The sequence below is a fragment of the Narcine bancroftii genome, chromosome 13 (genome assembly GCF_036971445.1).
Source record: "Narcine bancroftii isolate sNarBan1 chromosome 13, sNarBan1.hap1, whole genome shotgun sequence".
Lineage (NCBI taxonomy): Eukaryota > Metazoa > Chordata > Chondrichthyes > Torpediniformes > Narcinidae > Narcine > Narcine bancroftii.
In genome coordinates, this window is record NC_091481.1 from 72603938 (window position 1) to 72609448 (window position 5511).

The 5511-nt window shown below is 52.2% G+C and overlaps 1 long non-coding RNA gene across 1 annotated transcript; it reads right to left on the reverse strand.

Annotated features, from left to right (window-relative positions):
• Positions 1-692: 692 nt before the first annotated feature.
• LOC138748513 (uncharacterized) lies at positions 693-4912 on the reverse strand. The gene is made up of 2 exons (XR_011348089.1): positions 4755-4912; positions 693-1252 (listed from the first exon to the last, which is right to left on the reverse strand). It is a non-coding gene; the product is annotated as an uncharacterized lncRNA (long non-coding RNA).
• Between the last annotated feature and the right edge of the window lie 599 nt (positions 4913-5511).

Genomic DNA, 5511 nt, shown 5'->3' on the forward strand with positions numbered 1-5511 from the left:
ATTGACAATCTGAGCTCCAGATCCAAGCTGCCAATGTGATGAGGAAGCCTTTAGTGCCTGAGGCCCTTCGGGAGCCCTTCTTGCCCTTGGCATCCTCTCGAATCCTGGCTCCAATACCTGGTTCCTGTGAGCTAGCGTCCGGCAGCCCACAGCCAGTGTGGGTCATTCAACCACTGAGCCCCTCTCTTGTCTGCTGGTATTGTGGCTCATCTCCCAGACTACTTCTTGGCAGAGGGCAGTTTCTCCACTCTCCTGCGCCAGTCCGCTGACCCCCCCCTCCCCCCCCCCCACCAGAGCCTGGTCCGCTGCCCAGCATGAGTACAGACCTCTGTGGTTTCTAGATGTTAAAAACACAGGCCTCTCTCTACCAGGCTTTCTCTCATTGATCATCATTGAACAGATATCGTGGGTCAATGACAAAAATCAATCTGATCAGATGACTCCTGCCTTCACAGATGATGCCTGACCCACTCACCCTCCAGCAGTTTATTGGTTTTCCACCAGTGAGGTTCCAGCATCTACAGCCTTTGTCCCTCCACTCAAGTCAACGTGTGTAAGCAGCAATGTATCACAGAGCAGCTTTCACTGCGTGGATCGCCTTCTTTGTTGTCACAGCAGCAATTAGGTAAAAATTTGCTTAAACTTCTCTTTATCTACCATCCCTGTGAACAAGAGTTTCAAAGGCCAGTCTATTAGTGAATCAGAATCAGAATTTATTCTCATGAATATGTCACAAAATTCATTTTTTTGCGGCAGCATCTCCGTGCAGTATTGCTATAAATTACATTTAAAAATAAATAAATTGGTGCAAAAGAAGAGAACGCGAGATGGTATCTGTGGTTCATTGTCCGTTCAGAAATCTGATGGTAGAGGGGAAGAAGGTTTTTTTGTACCATTCAGTGTTCGTCTTCAGGCTCCTGTCCCTCCTTCCCGATGATAGCAGAGTGAAGAGGGCATGGCCTGGGCGGTGGGGCTTGAGGATATAAGCTGTTTTCTTAAGACACAGCCTCTTGTAGATGTTCTGGATGGAGTGAAGACTGATGCCCGTGATGTCGCTGGCCGTTACAACTCTCTGTAGCGTTTTCCTGTCCTGTGCATTGGCACCTCTGTACCAGTCAGAATGCTCTCCATGGAACACTTGTGGAAATTTGCAAGAGATTTTGATGACATATCGAATCTCCTCCAAATCCTCACACAATATAGCCGCTGGCGAGCCTTCTTTGGGGTGTGGACCTCTAAAAGGCCTGGGTAACTTGCAAGAAATGGGGAAAAAAATGAGATGTAAAACAGGGAAGGTTTAGAATTTATTATGGAGTAGGTTTGTTTAGGTTGAAACAACACTGTGGGCCGAAGGGCCTGTATTGTGCTGTAGGGTTCTATGACAGCTTTACTTTTCCAAGATTATGACTTTCCCCCCCCCCCCCCCGAAGATTCAGAGCTACTGCATGTTATCAGGCTCTTCTGGCCCACGAGACCAACACCCAAATACATCCATGTCCAATAAACCTGCCAACCCCATACGTGTTTGGAACGTGGAAGCACCCGGAGGAAATCCATGCAGTTTACGGGAAGAATGTACTAACTCTTTACAGACGGTGCTGGATTCTAACCTGGGTCGCTGACACTGTAATAGCGTCATGCTAATCGCTACTCTAACCGTGTTGACTCTCCTCGTATTGTCTCCAGTTCACTGTGGGATATTCTGCGAGGAATTACCCGGACCACAGAACCTCATCATTGTTAACTTCCTGACGCATCCAGCGATCCCAGGGGATTGCCGGCAACACTGAGGTGCCATTTTTATCATCCAGAACCATGTGTGCCAGGCTGTCCATGCTACACTCAAGGTGCCTGCCCCCAGCCTAAAATGACAACCCCCCCCCCACCCCCTTTCAGGAAATGTGGACAAGATACAACACCAAGGTTGGCAAAGAGGATATCAGTGCCTGGTGGGGTGACTGTAACCCATTCAGCAGGGAATGGCAGGAAATACACTGTGTGTGGCACACACAGTAGAGTTGCTGTCTTGCAATCCCAGTGACACTGGAGAGAGTGTAACCTCTGGTTCCATCCATGCTGTATAACTCTGAGTGCGTGGGAGCTGGGTGTGTTGACTCGGGATCAGTCAGATGTCCACCGCCAGAGTGTGGGAGGTGCATTTACTCCAGATCACACAATGTCTCCATTTCTGAATTGTTGAGACACCACAGGGACTCAGCAGGTCAGGCACCATCCATGGGTAGAAATGGTCAGGTCTTTCATCTTGTTCCCATCACCTCAGCCTCTCCCTCAGTTTCTTTCCCTCTTCAGGGTAGTACAAGGAGGTCCAAGAGCTAGATAAGTAGTGGAGTGGCAGTTAGCGTAGTAGTTAGCAGAATGCTATTACAGGGCCAGAGACTAGGTTCAAATCCTGAGCTGTCTGTAAGGAATTTGTACATTCTCCCTGTGTCTGTGTGGGCTCCAGTTTCCTCCCACCCTTCAAAATGTACAGGGGTTGTAAGTCAATTGGGACATTTGGGCAGCATGGGGCTCATGGGCCAAAAGGTAAAAACACAAATGCTGGAGAAACTCAGCAGACCTCATAGCGTCTGTAGATATATTACCAACGTTTCTAGCCTGAGCCCTTCCTCATTACCTTGAAGGGCTCAGGTTTGAAACATCAGAAATCTTTACTTCCTATGGATGCTGCAAGACTGGTTGAGTTCCTCCAGCATTTGTGTTTTTGCTATAATCACAGCGTCTGAAGATTTTCCTTTTTCACCCCCTTGTGGGCCAAAAGGGCCAGTCACTGTGCTGTATGTCTAAATTTAAGTTTTTAAAATTTAAATTAGAAACAAATCCTGTTCTTGAATCTAGAAGTGCCATATTTCATGCTTCTGGAACCCCACTAGACAAGCTCTCAGCAACTTTCCATCCTCTTGGCAGTGGGAAGGTTGACTTTCAAATTATTGACAGAGGTTGAGAAGTGAGCTAGCCTGGAGTAAGTGTCAGGTTCTCCTCAGCAGATGATTCAAAATTCAATTTATTGTCCATGTAATAAAAATAGTTATCATATTACACAAAATTTCCTTTCATCCATAAGGCAGACAGATTTGCCATTAGCAGAAATTGCCTGATGGGACTCTTACAGTCAGAGAAAGAGAAGGAAAGAGTCACCAAGTGTCCCTGAGTATAAAGCCCTGCAAAAGGTCTTGGACACAGCCTAAGACATCACAGGCAAAACCCTCCCCACTTATCGAGAACACCTACAGTGAACATTGTCGTTGAAGAGCAGCAACAATCATCAAAGTCCACCCAACACACACTCTGTTCTCACTGTTGCCTTCAGGAAAGAGGTACAGGCGCCACAAGACTTGCACCACCAGGTTCAGGATCATCTGCTCCCCCTCCTCCATCAGACTCCTCAACAACAAACTCAATTGGGGACTCATTTAAGGACTCTTACTTGTACATTTTATTGTCTTTTTTTATTCTCTCTGTATCTCACAGTTTGTTTACATTCGTTATCTGTTTACAGTTCTTTATTTGTTTACATGTGAGGTTGAGTCAGTTTTTTTGCACCACCAATAAGTGATAATTCTGCCTGGCCCACGGGAAAAATAATCTCAGGTTTGTTCGTAATATCATGAGCGTACTCTGGCAATAAATCTGAAATCTGAATGTGTCTGTGGATTACTTCCAGCTCCAGTCCAAACCATCAGCAAGCAGCCTGAGCTCCAGATCTGAACCTTGGACAAGACCAGGACCTTTCAGCGCCCTTGGAATCCTCTCGTGTCCAGGTTCCGAGACCTGGTACCCCTTCAGCCCGCCCTCCAGCCTGATCCTAGCCTCACTCCATCCCAAGCCTTATCCTAGCCCGTCTCCATCTCCAGCCTGACCCTAGCCTGATTCCATCCCAAGCCCGATCCTAGCCCGTCTCCATCTCCACCTTGACTCCATCCCAAGCCTGACCCTAGCCCATCTCTGTCCAGCTTGACTCCCTCCCAAGCCTGAACCTAGCCCGTCTCCATCTCCAGCCTGACTCCATCCCAAGCCTGATCCTAGCCCGTCTCCATCTCCAGCCTGACTCCATCCCAAGCCTGACCCTAGCCCGTCTCCATCCCAAGCCTGATCCTAGCCCGTCTCCATCTCCAGCTTGACTCAATCCCAAGCATGACCCTAGCCTGTCTCCATCTCCAGGCTGACTCCATCCCAAGCCTGACCCTAGCCCATCTCCATCTCCAGCCTGACTCCATCCCAAGCCTGACCCTAGCCCGTCTCCATCTCCAGCCTGTCTCCATCCCAAGCCTGACCCTAGCCCGTCTCCATCTCCAGCTTGACTCCATCCAAAGCCAGTCCCTAGCCCGTCTCCAAGTCCAGCCTGACTCCATCCCAAGCCTGACCCTAGCCCATCTCCATCCCAAGCCTGTCCCTAGCCGTCTCCAAGTCCAGCCTGACCCTCCCAAGCCTGATCCTAGCCCATCTCCAGCCTGACTCCATCCCAAGCCTGACCCTCTCTCGCCAGTCACACACAACAGGACCTGGCCCCCTGCCTATATCTGATCAGCTGGGTCACGTTTGCCTTCATCTTCCTTTGCCCACCTCAGTGGGCCCTTCCTCAGCAGTGGGTTGAAGTGAAACCACACAAGGTGCTGGAGAGGCCCAGCCGGTCACCCAGTGTCCCAGAGGTACAGGGCGGACGTGTCGGGCTTGAGGCCTTCATCGAGGCGGTAGTGGGGGGGGGGGGGAACTTCCACGGGCCCAGCCCACCTCACCTCACAGAGAGTCTCTGTCAACTCAGCGCGATGCGCCGTGGGATTGATCCGGCAAACGGGCCTGGTGCTGATCTCGGTTCGATCCAGTACTGGACCGAGTGTGCGGGCGGGAGACAGCAGGGACAGGGCGACGTCGGGGGGCGGGGAGACGTCAGAGGGCCGGGAGATGGCGGGCGGGGTGACGTCACGTAGCGGTGCCACGCGGCTGCCGGCGGGACGGATCGGCGGTGTGAGGGAGAGGTAGGCCCGGGGGAGGGGGGTGGGGGAGGAGGAAGGGGAGGGGGAGGGGGTGGGGAGAGATGGGTTCGTGGTGGGGGTGGGGAGGGTGGTTGGGTGGGTGATCCGTGGGGGGGGGGGGGGTTTGTGGTAGGTGATGGAAGGAGGGTGATCCATGTGGTGGTCAGGGGGAGGGAGGTTTGTGGTGGGAGATGGGGGGAGAGGGAGATGGGGTGGGGGTGGGTGATCCGTGGGGTGGTCAGGGTGGGGGGGGGTGTTTGTGGTAGGAGATGGGGGGAAGGAGGGTGATCCATGGGGTGGTCAGGGGGAGGGAGGTTTGTGGTGGGAGTTGGGGGGAGAGGGAGATGGGGTGGGGGTGGGTGATCCGTGGGGTGGTCAGGGTGGGGGGGGGGTGTTTGTGGTAGGAGATGGGGGGAAGGAGGGTGATCCATGGGGTGGTCAGGGGGAGGGAGGTTTGTGGTGGGAGTTGGGGGGAGAGGGAGATGGGGTGGGGGTGGGTGATCCGTGGGGTGGTCAGGGT